The 7,937-nt window shown below is 46.8% G+C and overlaps 1 long non-coding RNA gene across 1 annotated transcript; it reads left to right on the plus strand.

The window, feature by feature from the left end:
- Positions 1-549: 549 nt before the first annotated feature.
- Positions 550-1,370, plus strand: LOC135371423 (uncharacterized). The gene is made up of 2 exons (XR_010415607.1): positions 550-718; positions 1,190-1,370. It is a non-coding gene; the product is annotated as an uncharacterized LOC135371423 (long non-coding RNA).
- Positions 1,371-7,937: the final 6,567 nt, after the last annotated feature.

Raw genomic sequence — 7,937 nt, forward strand, 5'->3', positions numbered from 1 at the left:
TATGAGCGATGGCACGAGCGAGAAGGTCCACGATGTCTGCAGCGATGTAGTTGAATTCTGCGTTGGCCAAGCTCACAAATTCGCTCATCAGTCCCAGGGGTCCGTCAGGAACCGTTATGCAGACGTTCTTGTAACGGGCGTAAATTCGACGCACCATCTCCTGCAGCGGCCCCGGCGAGATCTCTCCTATATTGCCAAAGCCTACCATGTCTATCACGTAGCGAAAAGCAGTGATGACGAGCTCGTTGCGGGGACTTTCGCCGTTGAAACATTCCTTCTCCACTTCTTCCCAAGAAGCGTGGGTACGGGAACAATTTTGTAAAGAGTGGTAGCTGAACATCTTCACGTAGTGATGACGCGAGCGCGGTGCGCGCTGCCTTTATAGAGATAAACGCGCGCGCGCGCAAAGAACGGAGAATGAAAGCGAAACTGAAAAGCCACCCGTCGCCGCTAGGAGCGCGCGCGCAGCAGCAGAGAGCCGAAACCGAAAACACCCGCGGCCGGCGCAGGGGGCGCTAGCAGCGCGCGCGCGCGCATGCGCGGACGGGTGGAGCAGAGGGCGCGCGCGCGTCGCCTCTCTCAGTTTCTCTCGGACCGTCGCGGAAGACGGACGTGCGCTCCGCGCGCTCGCTCAGTTGCTGGCTGGATCTCGTAGGGAGCAGACGTATGTTCTCCGCGCTCGCTCAGTTTCTGCCTGGAAGTTGCCGCGGGGGAAAAGGTGAGTGATTTGACGCGCTCCTTTTCTCGTATGTTTGTCGTGTTTAGCGGTGACCGCGCTCGTGTTAAGCCTTTTCTCGCATGTTTAGACTTGTTTTGCGGTGTCCAAGCCTGTTGACGCATGTTTAGCGATGTGTGGTTCCCGCCTTGTGTTAGCTGCGTAGTGTTGGGATTAGGGCTAAGCGATCGCCCCCCGTAAGCCTCTTTCCTCGTATGTTTGCCGTGTTTAGCGGTGACCGCGCTCGTGTTAAGCCTTTTCTCGCATGTTTAGCGATGTGTGGTTCCCGCCTTGTGTTAGCTGCGTAGTGTTGGGCCTAAGCGATCGTCCCCCCGTAAGCCTTTTTCCCGCGATGTGTACTGTTTTCTGTTTTAGCAGTAGCGGTTAGACCTTTTCTCTCGCATGCCTAGACTTGCTTAGCAGTGCTGTCATTTTTACCCGCCGCTAGTATCTTGTTCTGTCTTTCTCGTCTAGAGCTATGATGGTGGCGCCATCTGGTGTGATGCCTTGCAACTAAGTGGCCACCTGTCGTCGATCTCTGCAACTGCTGGGTGCAAACTACCAACATGGCGGACGCTGGTCACTCGGGTGTTGCGGAGCGGCTTCTTCGCCGCGGCATCGTTGATTTTCGAATAAATTGTTTCTCTCTACTCTATTTCTATCTTTTTATTTTATTTTCTGCCTATTTTTTTTTATTTTTTATGACCACGATTATCCGGAAACGCACATCTTGGTCTGGACGCAAGATAGACATTCCCCAATTAGTGTGATGGCTCCCTGGAGGGTGCTGATTAATGTGGGGGGTCCCAATTAGCTCTAATTGCTAATTAATGGCGTCCAGGCCAGATGTGCGTTTCCGGATAATCGTGGTCAGTACTTACTACTATGATGATGGTTTGAGTTTTTTGGCGCAAAAGCTACTAGGGCCATAATACGCCAAACAACAAGGTAATGTGATGAACCTAGTTAAAACTTGAAATGCTCATATTAAAACAACTTTAGTGAATGGTGTCTGAAAAAACATGAAAGGGTACGAACAGAGCTCATTGTACATTAACAGTTCATTAAGATATCCAATGTCCTTTAACACTCGTAAACTCGAGTACACTGTATACTCGAGTAAAATGAACAATAGCCTCATCACCCAGCAAAAGAACTGGATGAAGAGGTAAAAAGTAACGATAAAATTCAGTGAAATGACGCTGACGATAACTTTCATGTAATGGACATGTAATTAGAATGTGTTGGACGGAAAGGTGCTCTCCGCAGCGCACGCATTCGGGTGGGTCCTCCCACCGTAGTAAAAACCCGTGAGTCATGTATGTGTCCAACTATTGCCTGCAGCTTAAGACAAGACTTAAAGTGTTTTCAAGACTATGTGAGCGATTTCACGTGTGAGGCTTCACCAAGTGCAGCTTATTCTGCTCTTGCGTGCTCCAGAATTGCTGGCATTTGATGTTGATAGCATTCATCATAGACAACCTGAGGTATTGAATACGGACATCAAAGACTGTTACGTCAGCTGAAAGGGCAGCTGCAGCTGCACGATCTGCACTTTCGTTACCCTGTATGTTCACGTGACTTGGCACCCAGCAAAGGGTTAAACGATAGCCTGTGTTGGCTATTGTATTAGCTAGACGTCGTGCTCGCTGCACAAGATTTTTTTTTTGACTGAACATATTGTCTGCACAGAGCTGAGGGAATCTGTATGGACGACTGATGACACAATGCAATGTTGTAAAATGTAGTTGAGTGTTATGATGATCGCATAAACCGCTGCAATGAATATCGACATGACCTTGTGTAAACGGTAGGTTAGTGTGACTGTTCCAGTTACCATGGCACAAGATACACCAGCATTAGTCTTCGATCTGTCCGTGTAAAAAGCCACGAGCTTCCCAAAGCTTTCCCTTAAACCCCCAAACTCTTGCTGGAGCACAGCCGTGGAAGTATTGCTTTTTTATACTTGGTTAGTGAACAGTTGGTATCTGGTGGTGGTTGCCATGGAGGCAGGCTCCCGCCAGATTCCAAAAGTGGAGTGTTATAGTGGGTAAAATCATAAAATTCAACTTCTCGGAAAACCCACATGCTTAAAGGAGGGATGACTAAATACTTGCTTAAGAACAGTTGTTCAAGAGGCGTCCTTGTAACGCATGAGAGCGCCGCATGTTGTGGATAGGTACGCAACTTTAGTGCGTACATGACACTAAGATAAGCTCGTCGCCTTTCTAGAGACCACTCATTACAATGGACGTATAGGCTTTGGACGGGTGACGTTCGGAATGCTCAAAGGACCAGTCGCAAGCCCTGATGATGTAGGGAATCTAAGCACCTTAGGACACATTGGCGTGCCGATCAATAAACTGCGCATCCGTAGTCCAGCTTAGACCGAACTCTAGAGATGTAGACCCTGTACAATGTTTCTCTGTCTGCACCCCAAGACCTGTGAGACAGGACCTTTAAAAGGTTCAGTGAATTCATGCATTTAGCCTTCAATATTTTTATGTGGGGAATGTGAATGGTCTTCTTTGAAGGAAGGCGGCGATGCAGTGGAACAGACGACCACATATTCCACATGAATGCAAATCAAGCAAGATTCCATATCGCCATGCGGTATCTTAGGCCTTTTCGAGCTCGAAAAAAACAGACCCAGAATGTTGTTTTCGTACAAAGGCTTCACGTATAAAAGTTTCTAAACGAACAAGATGATCCGTAGTGGAACACCCTTCGAAATCCGCACTGATATTGGTCAATGCACTCATTTTCCTCAAGATAGTGTATGAGGCGGCTATTCACCATTCGCTCAAAAATCTTCCCAAGACAACTTGTGAGTGCTACCGGTCGATAGTTTGATGGACTTGATGAATCCTTTCCTGGTTTTAAGAGCGGGATAACAGTTGCAACCTTCCAGCGAGAAGGGATATGTCATCTTTGCCATATAGTATTATTTCTTAATGAATGAATGAATTAAGTATGATTTCTTAATCAAGAAGACTTTCCAGAGTAGTGTTTGACAAATGCTGTAGCATGGAGTAAGTTATTCGATCTGGTCCAGGCGCTGTGACTTTTGGTGACGACAGGTTTCTCCTTCTCTTCTTTGATTTTTAAGAGGTCGCTACTATAATGCAAGGAGCTTGAAACCCTCTGAAAATGCTCACCAAGAGCATTGGCCTGCTCATTCATGTTCTGACACGTTGTGCCATTTACTTGTAGCAATGGGACAGTAAAGCTGGCATATTCACCCTTATTTTTTCTGAATCTGTCCCATAGTGTTTTTGAGGGAGTCTTGGTACTTAAAGAGGATACAAAATTCTCTCTGAAATGTGGCCCAATCTGCATATGATAATTTCCAACGAGGTGGACGTGTTGCAAGTGTATTTGAAGGCCAGTGTAATTTTAAGGTAACTGGGAAGTGGTCACTTCCGCAAGGATTTTCATCCACCACCCAGTCTAGCATTTGGGAAATGGATGGGCTACAGAGAGAGATCTACTGCAGAGAATGGCTGTGTAGCAGCATTTACATATGTTGGTGTACCAGTACTGAGTAGACACAAAGGCCTTGAGAGCAATAGTTGTTCTACCATCTTGCCACGTCTATACACCCTTGTGCTGCCCCACAAGTAGTTAAGGGCATTAAAATCTCACATTAAGAGAAAGGGTGGTGGGAGCTTATCTAACAGACTTTCGTGTTGTTTTTGTTCTACCAGATCTGACGGCGGTAGATATAAGGAAGATATAGTCAGGACCCCGTGAAGACATACTTGAACAGCAACTGCTTCGAGTGTTGTTTTCAGTGGAAGGTGTTTTGCAGCGATGGTCTTTGACGTGAGGATAGCAACACCTCCAGATGCACGTGTTGCACCAACCCGATCTTTTCGGAACAGGTTCCATCGCCGGAGTGTATGTGTCTGTTTTGGATTCAGGTAAGTTTCTTGTAATGCAAAACACAATGCATCATACCTGTCTTAAAGATCGTTGCCGTCATCAACATTTGTGAAAAACCCTCGACAATTCCACTGTAGGATAGCCATAATGAAGGAAATAAGATAGATGTGTACAAGATGTATCTGCATTATGGCGAAGAGTATACTCAGGGGAATGAACGTGTAGTATATTTCTATTGTTGGGAAAAACTCACGTGACCTCTGACGTCGGGACAATCGTTGGGCCTCGGTAGAGTAGTTTTTTGCTTTGTTTTATTTTGTCTCCCTGGGTGACGGGTGACGTAAAGCGACGCTGCCGAGGCGTTTTTCCCCTTTCCCCACTGTTCTCTCCCCCGCTTTGCGGTTCTAAATTTTCGTTTGCATCAAGTGAAATAAATAAAACACGGAAGCGTTGGCTCTTTCTGTTGCACAAGGAGCTTTATTTTTTCGGGATTGGTATTTCCAAATCACACATATGCAGTCTTCTGTATCTGCGCCAAACACGAACTTGACATGAACATTGTTTCTGAAGTTCGAGTAATATGCCGAAGCAACTTCGCATTCACTGTTAACTGATGTCTCACGTGGAAGATTTCACAGTAGATCAGTAATTCACTGTACAGGCACACACATTCACAAATCCAGCATGACAGGAAACATGTCCATATCCCTTTGCTGCTTGTGTAGTGTCACATGTCAAGGCTGACCCGTCACAAAGGAACCTGTGCAGCTGCTAAGCCGAAAGATGATGTTCCAACCACTCAGAGTGGCTTATCCATTCTACTGCATCCATGCAGATGCTTTTCTGAAGCAGATATGAGTTGAGCAGTACCTAGTTGATACCTGAGCAAGAAAGACCAGAACAGGGATCAGAAAACGTGAAAACTAAAAATTCTACCGGCCGAAATGTCGCGTATATGCCACAGGTGTGGTGCTATGCTATGCAACGCTAAGCGGCAGAATGGAATAGGAACTGACTTACCTGCCATTGAGTGGAACAACACAGTATTGATCCTTCTTGAATCGTTGTCGCAGCAAGCAAGCGAAGCAGACCTGCCTTCCACTTATCTCTCACTGAATTTACTTGCAGAATTATCCAAGATGATTCGAGTTTTTCAGAGTCGGTATCGACGGGCACTAAAAAACATCCAAAGCGGTACCGGCAAAAATGCTTTGCGCGCGTCCCTGCTGCACCATATTTCGAAACTTTACGGCGAGCTGCTCCGGCACCAAGACACAGCGATGCCGGCTTACGCGCGCCACGAAAAGGTTATAATTTCAAACCGACCAATGAGCGCTCGCATACCGGGGTAGCGGCCGCAGGAGCCAATGGGATGCTCTCGGTAGAGAACTCGCGCTTCGACGTAAAAATTTTGACGTTTCATGACGTTTCATGACGCGAAAGGCTCGCAGCGCCTCACTTTAGTCCGCAAAGGAACTCGCGAGTTTCATCCCCTTGGTATACTGTTCAAGCAAAGTTTCGTTATTTTTTCTTTGGGGCCACTATGGGCTGTCTCGGCGTTTTCTTCCGAGCAGCCGCCAGTTCCTTAGGCGACATATCAGGGAGAGAGCCACTCCCCTATAGACTACCTTTTGGCTGTCTTTTAGACGGGAGCTCGCGCTCGTGAATGAGCCTTGCGAGCTTGCATCGTCATCGCAATCCATAGAAGTAATTTCCATGTGTGGCGATGACAGGAGTGGCGTCGATGACGGTGACGCCACAGAAGTGAGTGGAGTGGGGGCGGGTCTTCCACTCCCTCGTTTTCCTCTGTGCTTATGTGTGTTTCAGTCTGTGTGCGTGTGGTGAAAGCCATTCATGGCTTTCCTTTGACTGTCGCTGCAAAGGATTCTTCAACGAAATATGATGATACCGTTATTCTTGCCTCCGGATAGCTGAGGTTTGGAGTAATCTTCACATGTAGGATCTCCTTCTCATATGTCCACTTTGGACAACCTCGTGAATATGATGGGTGCTTACCGGAGCAATTGACGCAGCGGTCAGCCCCCTTGCACTCCTTCATGCCGGGGCCTGAGTCACCACATATTGCACAACACGGATAACCCCGGCATGCATCAGCAGCTTGTCCGTATCGATTGCAGCGAAAACAGCGCAAGGGATTTGGAACATATGGCCGCACATCCGCCGAAAGATATCCTACTTTTAACTTGTCAGGTAATGTGAGTTTATCAACCTCCTTTGTGATATATTCACCATTCATACGGATCTTAATTTTGCGAACATCTATGACGTCCTGATATTTCAAGTTTTCAAGGATCTCTTCCACAGGTACGTCAATCAGCTCTGAAACTGAGATGACGCCCTTGCAAGTGTTGAGCGTTTTGTGTAGAGAAGTTGAAATCTTTTTTCCCATCATGTCATGTGTGTTGAGGATGTGTTCACAATCTTTGGCATTTGTACATTTTATGGGCAAATCACCAGATCGTATACGCTTGATTTCTGTGATGTTCTTGGACATTGAGGCCACCGCTTTCTCAATGAAAAAACGTGACATATTTCCAAGCGGTACGCTTTTGTCTTTCTCTGTGTCTGAAGAGGAAACTACGATGTATTTTGAGGTAAACTGTTTTGATACAGTTTGTAAGACTTCGGTCCGTGGTCGCTTTGCCGCCACGATCTCAGGTGAAGAAGAAAAATTTCCCGTACAGGTTTGATCAAACGAGTATTCCTAACTGTCACCCGTACTTCATACTCGTACATACGGCAAGGTCCTGGAGTTTTCAGAAAACCCATCAGCCGAGGCATGACCAGGACCCCGACCGCCACCGTTCAAGGTTTCTACCCTTCACGTCACATCCCCTCGGCACGGTACTGATAACACCTTACGACTGGGGGCTGGGGTCCGTGGTGGCGCCACTCACCAAACAACAGCCGAAGCCGGTGCCCCCTGCGGGGTGAAATTGTTACGCTATATTTTACGCCACACCTTTTTTATTCACCTGCATTTCACTGTTGCAATTGAAAAGAAGGCGCCTCCCACTAATCTTGAAGTAACAGGAAATATTACTATATCATTTCCTCAAACGGTATAACATTCCAGTTGAATAAAGAACAGCAAGAACAAAAAAAAAAAAGAAAAAGCGAATGGAAAGAAACGGAACACTAAACGGGTTACAACACCGTCGATGTGTGCTTATCACATTCTACAATGTCTAACACACGACCTGACAAAGCACAGAGCGTCGGGGGTAGTGTCCCCCACTTCGGAGCGACCATTTGTGCAAATACTGGTGCTTCTACACTAGAAGAAACGACAGTCAGCCAATATCTGTACGCACGT

Source organism: Ornithodoros turicata, unplaced genomic scaffold (genome assembly GCF_037126465.1).
Source record: "Ornithodoros turicata isolate Travis unplaced genomic scaffold, ASM3712646v1 Chromosome11, whole genome shotgun sequence".
NCBI lineage: Eukaryota > Metazoa > Arthropoda > Arachnida > Ixodida > Argasidae > Ornithodoros > Ornithodoros turicata.